At 38.3% G+C, this 8,070-nt stretch overlaps 1 long non-coding RNA gene across 1 annotated transcript; it reads right to left on the reverse strand.

Annotated features, from left to right (window-relative positions):
- Positions 1–3,391: 3,391 nt before the first annotated feature.
- LOC105994616 lies at positions 3,392–4,917 on the reverse strand. The gene is made up of 3 exons (XR_001175516.1): positions 4,879–4,917; positions 4,004–4,088; positions 3,392–3,655 (listed from the first exon to the last, which is right to left on the reverse strand). It is a non-coding gene; the product is annotated as an uncharacterized LOC105994616 (long non-coding RNA).
- Between the last annotated feature and the right edge of the window lie 3,153 nt (positions 4,918–8,070).

Consider the following 8,070-nt stretch of genomic DNA (forward strand, 5'->3'; position numbering starts at 1 on the left):
CCGTGTTTGATATTCCTTTATTTCAGTAAAACTCTTATTGTTGAGGATCTGCATTGTCCTTTCAAAGTGACTGCTCTTAGTCAGTGTTGAGTACTTTATTGTGACAACTAATGGATTCATCAGTATGAACACTTTCAATAGCTGGCTGGCTGAGCAGGTAACTCAGATTACATGCAAACCAGTACAGTGAAGCACTTGGAGATGCAGAACCCCTTCTGCTTTTCTTTCCTTTTCCCAATACATGCCTTTACTAGATACATATACTATCTCTCCCTGCTCAACCAAAAGACAAGAGAAGTGAAGATAGCAGATTGTTGCTTCTCTGAACCTTTCCCTGTGGGACTGTCCCAGCTACTCCATACCATCTTTCCCACCTGTCCCAGACCCCAAACACAATTTTGTGGCTACCTTAGATGAATAAAGGAGTAACTCTTAGTCTTCATTAACTTGGTACTTTTTCTTTTGTATCACACATCCCAGACAACAGTTAGGTCTACTTTAATTAGTTTATTACAAGTACAGATACCTTCTATTCTCCTTCTCCCTACCTTCTTCCAACTCTTGCCCATTTAGTTAATTTAAGGTTTGTTTGCTTTTCGTGTGATTTTTTTCCTATTTCCTTGTTCCTTTCAAAAGCCAGAAAAAAGCCCTAAATTTGGTCTGCATGTTCTTAATATACACCTTTTGTTAAGGAAATATAATCTTCTATCCTCATTTATAACGACTGCTTACATGCAGCTGGTAGGTCTGTTGACTGCAAACTATAGACCACAGAGCAAGAGTCAAGCTTGGAGTGGGAGAGTAGGCATAGACTTGATGTCATTCCTAGTAAACTGAGTGGAGAGTGTAATGCCAAACATGAGATTATGAGTAACAAGAAATGAGTGCAAATGGCAGGTGGCTTGAATAAACTCCAGAGATGATGGATAGAGCTTTTTTTTTCTTTTCAATCAAATGTATGTAGTTAACAGAAAATGAATAATGATGAGAAGTGATATGACAGTAGCCAGTGTCAGTGAGATCTAAAATAGTGCTTCAGAACAGTTCCTTACACAGTGACACTGTACAGAAAGGAAAGGGGCACCAATAGAAGGGATAACAGGAGGAAGCCAGACAAAACAAAGCTCTAACCCTTGAAAAATGTTAAGAAATTCCACTTAGACATCTTTTCAAACATTTCTGTTAATATTCTCTTCTGTCTTAAAAAAGAAACTTAAAAAATAAGGAGAGGAAGAATGCAGTAAAATAGTTAATGCATATTCTACAAAATTAAGAAAATTGAAAGATGTGGTAGGTTGGGAGGGATGGATGAGATGTTGAATGGGATGATACTGGTCAAGATGCATTGTATTCAGAAACTGTTTTGTTAAATGGCAACTCCTTTGTACAACTATCTAAGGACAATAAAAGTATTTTTTAAAAGAAAACCATAATTATTTTTGATTAAAGGTTTAGCTGTATCTACTACTATCTAATATTTTATGCTTTTTATATTAGCAAGATAATACATTTCCTTAGCTATAGACATTGACTGGATTAGATGACTACCTAATACTCCCAAAGACTATAATAGAATATTTTCCCTTGCATTTTATAAGCATTTGTAGTCCATTCTGGGAATTTAAATCTTATTTCACTTGTTGGTTTCTTTTCCAACCTGTATTTCATTGCAAGACCAAAAATTGCCAACTTATAAAGAGATTATTGGAAACTAAGCTACTTGTATGTTGACTTTCTGCACAGTATTTAAATTATTTTGAATATACAAAGGATGTTGAAATAGGTGGAATTTATAATCCTTTACACCTTAAAATTTGATAAGATCTTGTAATGAAATGCAATGCTTAACAATTTACCTGGTTTTTATTTTTAGAAGTGGTTATTTTAAAAGTCATACCTCCTGATATTATCAGCTATTATATTTTCCAAATAATTTACCTTTAAGAAACTTTTAAACAATGTCCATATTTGAAAGAATATTCAAGCTTCCAGGCATTTAAATTTTATTTAGTCTATAATAGGTTTTCAAAGTTTAAATTTTCATATTGCTAAATACAAGAAATGTAAATTATATTTCTGGTAATATGAATATTGTACATGACTCAGTTAATTGCAGGGCCTCTGCCACACACAGTGGAAATTTCGTTAAGTATAGAATTATTCTGAGGTAATAACAGAAGAATGTGATGATAGAATTATATTATATCTTAGGTCTTATAGGTCACAAGCCATAATGTTATTCTTTTTCTCCTTGAAGAGCACTTTAAATCTATTATGCTTTCTTTTGTTTTGAGTCATTGAAGCATTTTAAAGAAATCTTTCTAAAGCAATAAATTAATGGTCTTTCAGCAAAATTTTCACTCAAATGTCAGAATCACTACCTTTTACATTTTTCTTTCTCACTAAAACCATCTGTTGGGTTTACAATGCTGAAATGTTATTTTTGTCAAAAGTATTTATTTTTGCGAATGCACCCATCATTATTCTTTAAAATAATACTTTAAAAATCCTGTTAACTGTGTTTACTGAATTTAAGTATAAGATGTAATATGGCTGGCTCTTCTTCCCAAGAGGCTTATGCTATGTTTGTCATCAATAAAGATATTAAAGACACATAAATAACTGAGCCTTCCCTGTGGCACCCAGATATATGTACCTGGAGTGAGGGAAGACAGAGGCTACTGAAGGACATGGGGACCAGGGAGGTTACAGCTTGCCTGCAAAGATGGGAGAAAAGTGTGACACAGCAATTCCAAAGCTCTAGAACTGACTTGACATTTTTGGTCCCTTTGGTGTGATAGTGGAGACAAAGGCTTTGTGAAAGAGTTCTTGGCCTTGTAGCCTAGCTCTCCCATGGGATTTCAACAGCATTTCAGTACTCAGCATTTTGGTTTTCTGATGTCTACAAACAGATGAGGTGGGCTGGGAAGGTGGCTCAGTGGTAGAGTGCTTGCCTTGCATGCCTGAGGCCCTGGGTTCGATTCCTCAGCACCACATAAGCAAAAAGAAAAAAAGCCGGAAGTGGCGCTGTGGCTCAAGTGGTAGCGTGCTAGCCTTGAGCTGAAGAGCTGAAGAACAGTGCCCAGGCCCAGAGTTCAGGCCCCACGACCAGAGCCCCCACCCCCACCAAAAAAAAAACACAGATGATGATGGAAATGACAATATATATTTCACAATGGTACAGCAAGAACCATGTGAATTAATACTTTTAAAGCTCTACAGTATATATTGTTTCCTCAATAAGTGTTAGTTATTATTTTCTTGCATAATGCTTTTATATTTGGGGGGAGGAGAGAGTAGTAGTGGGGTATGAATTGATGCTTTGAACCCACTACCTCACGATTGTTAGGTATGCTTACTTTTTATAATTTTTATTTTTTTAATTTTTAAAAGACACAATACATTTTAAAGAACAATATACATACGTTGGGGAATGACCAAATACAGTTGACTTATGTTGCATATCACTTTGTAAGTCTTCTTGTAGAATTTTCAAAAATATTTTGGCACAGACACCACAGACTTACTCTACCATCTCTCCACATACTCCTTCCAACCATCCCAGCCTGCTAAAATATTTTATTGTGTACATATGCCACATTTTCTTTATCCATTCATATACTTGTGAGACACTGGAGTTGATTCTATATCCTGGCTGTTGAAAACATGAAAGTGCAAGTATCTCTTTAACATACTGATTTCATTTCCTCTGAATACATACCTAGTAGTGGGGTTGCTCTATTTTTAAATTTTTGAAGAATTTTTACAGTGATTATCCTAATTTGTATTTCTACCTTAGCAATATTCTTTTGTGCTTTATTGAGTCTGTTTAAGAAAATACTTGGATATAATTATTCCAAATGGAGAATGATTCTCATTTGCCTTGATAGAAGATAGCCATAAAAGTAAATGCAGGAAAGCAGTTCTATTAAATTGTAGCTACATACTGAGTCCTGCTGAGATTTCTGAGTGGATCTCTCTTCATAAAACAAACAAAACTCACCATCAACAAAGCAATCAGAATTCAGCAAGTGTTAGGCAGATTAGAGGGCATGCAGATTTCTTCTTCTTTTAGGACTGAAAGAGAACTGAAAAGGGAATAACTGAAAAGGGAATAGCTATTTAATTCTACCATCTATTCACAACTGAAAATAGCTCAGCATGTTTCCTATGTTTTTAGAGGGCTATTAAAAAATAAAGGGAAGAACTATTTTCACTTATTAACTATCTGGCTTGTTTTAAAGATGTGCTAAATGTACTAATCATTTTTTTTTCTTTTCTCTTCTCTTCTCTCAGCTCCTCCCCTTCCTTTCCTCCCCACAGGATTTCACTATGAACCTAAATCAAATCAGAACTCAGGGCCTTGAGTTTGCAGGCTTGTGCTCTACTACCTGAGTTATACCTCCAACTTGGCTTTTTGCTAGCTATTTTTGGAAATATTTTTGGACTTTTCTGGCTGGTTCCGAATCACAATACTTCTGGACCTCAGCCTACTGAATAGCCAGGATTACAGATATGAGCTACTGATACCTGGAGTTTTTAATTTTTTTAAGTGTTTTCAAAGTTTGAAACTGAACAAATGATATTTAAGCTGCTATTAGATCCATATTCTCCTTCCTTTGCAGACAGGAGATTAAGCCTAGGATGACATTTGCAAGTGATGCTCCAAGAATATGCACAAATTACTAGCCAAAGAGAAACAGAATATGATATATTCCTTAGGCCACTTTCCAAGTGGTGATAACATTCAGAACTTGGTGTATCTATTAACCTTGTAATTAATTAAAAATAAATTTGTGTTTGAAAATTTAACATGAATTACTTTAGAAATTGCTAAAATTACTTTGCGATTTCCATGCTAATTTAAAACATTCTTACTCTCAATATTTTATTGAAGGGGCTGGGGGTTTAGCTCAGCGGAAGGGCACCCACCTGGTGAGCGCAAGGCTCTGGGTTCGGTCCTCAGCCCTGGAAAAAGAAAAGAAAAAAAAAAGAAAAAGAAAAAATATATTTTGTTGGAAATATCTATTTAATCAGAAGTAGGCAGCACAAATCTTAGATACTTTTATTAGGAAATGTAATTCATACTAAGAACGTCTATAAAAAACAAACATTCCATTGGCTATTCAATTCATATTTTCCATTTCATTTAATTATTCACCAAAAATATTTGACTATTGCCAGCCCCTATTTTAGGTACTGAAGCAGTGAACAAAAGATCACATAGACAAAAACATCACTCAGCTTAGAAATTACATTCCAGTAGCCTTTTGGATATCATTGATATATTGCTCATGATATAAGGCATCCATTTATAGGAAAATTATTTTATTGTGATTTGGATTCAAAGGGATGTTACAAGAATGCCATTATCTTATTCCTTGATAGCAGTGTATATATTCATCTGAGTGTGTATGAAAACATAATAAAAGAAACAACAAATAATATTTTTCTTTGTCTCTTAGCCTTCCTTTCATTGTTATTTTTAATTTTATAGAAAAGCCCTGAGATAAGGGAATCATGACTTATACTTGTCTTTGTGTTCCCCAAATTCAACCTTAAACCTGGTACCTAATTGAATTGTGCTCAGCAAGATATACTAAATAAACGAATAACTTAGATATATAGGTATTTATAGTAAAAGTGCACCAGAAGAAATCAAAACGACTATATGCATGTTTAACAAGAGATATCCAAATGGTCTGAATAAGAACTATTTTTGTTCCCATGTTCTCTTACACCTGTCTGGGATTGCCTCCAAGAACATTCTAAAATCCTGAAATTGGTTTCCTCCAGAGGACCTTCAGAGAAGAATCAGTCACTTTGTTAGCTTACAGGATGGAATGCGCATCTCTAATACTTCCCATAACAAATCACTAGGACCTGTGAGTGGGAGAAGTAGAGTGTGTATGTGTGTTTTGAAGGGGAGGAGGTGGTGCTTACTGGTGGCATGGGTAGCAAAAGTCATCAGGTGTAAAACAAAGACTCAGTGCTGGATCCTCTGAGTTGTATATAGGTAAATATGTCCTTCTTGGGGAGCAGTCATAGTGACTACAGTGTTGTCACACAGTGATAGGAGAATTGGTAGCCTAAAAGCTTAAAATGTTATTTTTCTTTCATTTTTTTCCTCCCACCACCTCCCCCAGCACCATAGGGCATGTAAGCAAAGCAAAGTGGGCCCCAAATGCCATTCTTAATGTGGGAAGAATACACTATCTAAATGTTCCCAGAAAACAAACAAGGAAAGATCTCAGTGTTTAACTGTAGAAAGAAACAACCAGTTAAAGTCGGAGGAGAGTTTCTACCTTGACACATTTCCTTTTTCAGCATCACATTCAGAGGCATTGTCTACAAGCTCAGGGAGAGCTTGTAATATCAATTCTAACTCTGGAAACAATTGCAGGGGACAGCTCAACAGTGCAGGTAATACCACTCATTGCCTAATTCATGAATCACCGATTGAACATCATTATGGAAGTTCTTTATTCCCTAGTTGTTCACAATAGCGCTTGCAAATCATCTGGATGAAAGAAAGAGAAGTTTGCAGATCTTTTTGCTTGAAGGTTCATTTAACCTGTCTTTCCCAATCAACCGACAAATTACTTCAAGACTTTATTGAACTGTAATAATCTAAATTTGCTTTCTCTTTAGCAGAACAGGTTCTAGAGCTGCAAAAACCTTGACAATTAGAAACGTTAGAGAAAATTCCAGCAGAAGTTTCTTTTACTAAAAGAATAGTTTCAGGAAGTAAACATACTCACTTATTGGAAGTTTCACCATAACTACAACAAACAGACCTTGTCACTAACACTTAAAAGATGCAACCTTAATGCTAAAGACATTTTCCATTGTGACATTACTCATTCCTGCTGGCTTTTGCAAAAAGAAAGGGGAAGTGGGGAGAAAGGCCCAGTGCTTTAATGTCTTTTTCTTTCAAAATCATCATCTCGTCCCTAGCTGCAACATAAAGATGTGGTTTGCAGAATTTCTCATCTCAAAGAATGCCTTGTAACGCAAGGCATTGTCAGCAAAGTAGGCACACTCTGGGAGGCCAGCCAGAATGTGGGAACTGCCTCCTATATAAAACTGGATTTTATTATGTATGTTGAAACAGGATTCTACCTGTATTGCAGTAGTTCTGTATTAATGTCCCCAATGCTTTAGGAACCCAACATTAAAACTTGGAATGCCCTTTTTTTTAATTATCAAAAAAAAAGAAGGAAAAACAGATTTTTAAGACTTTTTCCTCAAGATTTCTGGCAATAGCTTAAGAACATTTCTGGAGGTGTTTTGATACTTTCTCTGGATAGAAAAGTTAATGCAAACCCAGCTGGAAAACAAGAATCTAAATTGTGCCTTGGGAACTCTTACTTTGGCATACACCAAGGCAGTGAGTACCAGCACCGTTTGTGTACACCTGGTTAAATAGAAAGCATTCCTAGTAAAATAACAGGCAGATTTCTGAGAAGGCGAAAAGGTCTGGAATTAAATGACCCGACGAAACCAGAGGTTCGTCAGGCCTGAGAGTTGCACCTCAGGTTTGGTGGTTTCCTCCCTTCCTCCTCCTCCAAAGCCGAGGCGGTGGAGGGGCGAGGGACTGGGGGAGGGGGGGGCGAGTTCTTCCCGCGCCGCGCACCTGCCGCCCCTCCTCCGCGCGCGGGCAGCAACTTCCCGCCGGACGCCAGGCCCGCAGCACCTGGCCCACCTGGCTGCCCACCGGCGGCCCTGCCCGGCGCGGGTGGGCTGACTCCGCCCCCCCCACCCCCACGCTGCTGCGTGGGCTCGGCGGGGCTGTTCTTTGGAATACTGTATTGGGGATGTCGCGCACACTCACACACGCAGCGTAGCAGCCTGCCCAGCGCCCTCCCCGGCGGGGAAGCAGGCCCCGGCGGCGCCCGCGCCTCCCCGCCTCCGCCCCGGCTCCCCTCCTCCTCCCCGGACTCACGGGAGCCGCCCCCTCCGGGCGCCCACTTGGTTCCTCCCAGCTGCCGTGTGAATGGGCCGCGCTCCGGATTCCGGGGACGGAGGGAGGGAGGGAGGGAAGAAGGGAGGGAGGGGGTGGAGGGGAAG

Source organism: Dipodomys ordii, unplaced genomic scaffold (assembly GCF_000151885.1).
Source record: "Dipodomys ordii isolate 6190 unplaced genomic scaffold, Dord_2.0 Scaffold5, whole genome shotgun sequence".
In the NCBI taxonomy this organism is placed as follows: domain Eukaryota; kingdom Metazoa; phylum Chordata; class Mammalia; order Rodentia; family Heteromyidae; genus Dipodomys; species Dipodomys ordii.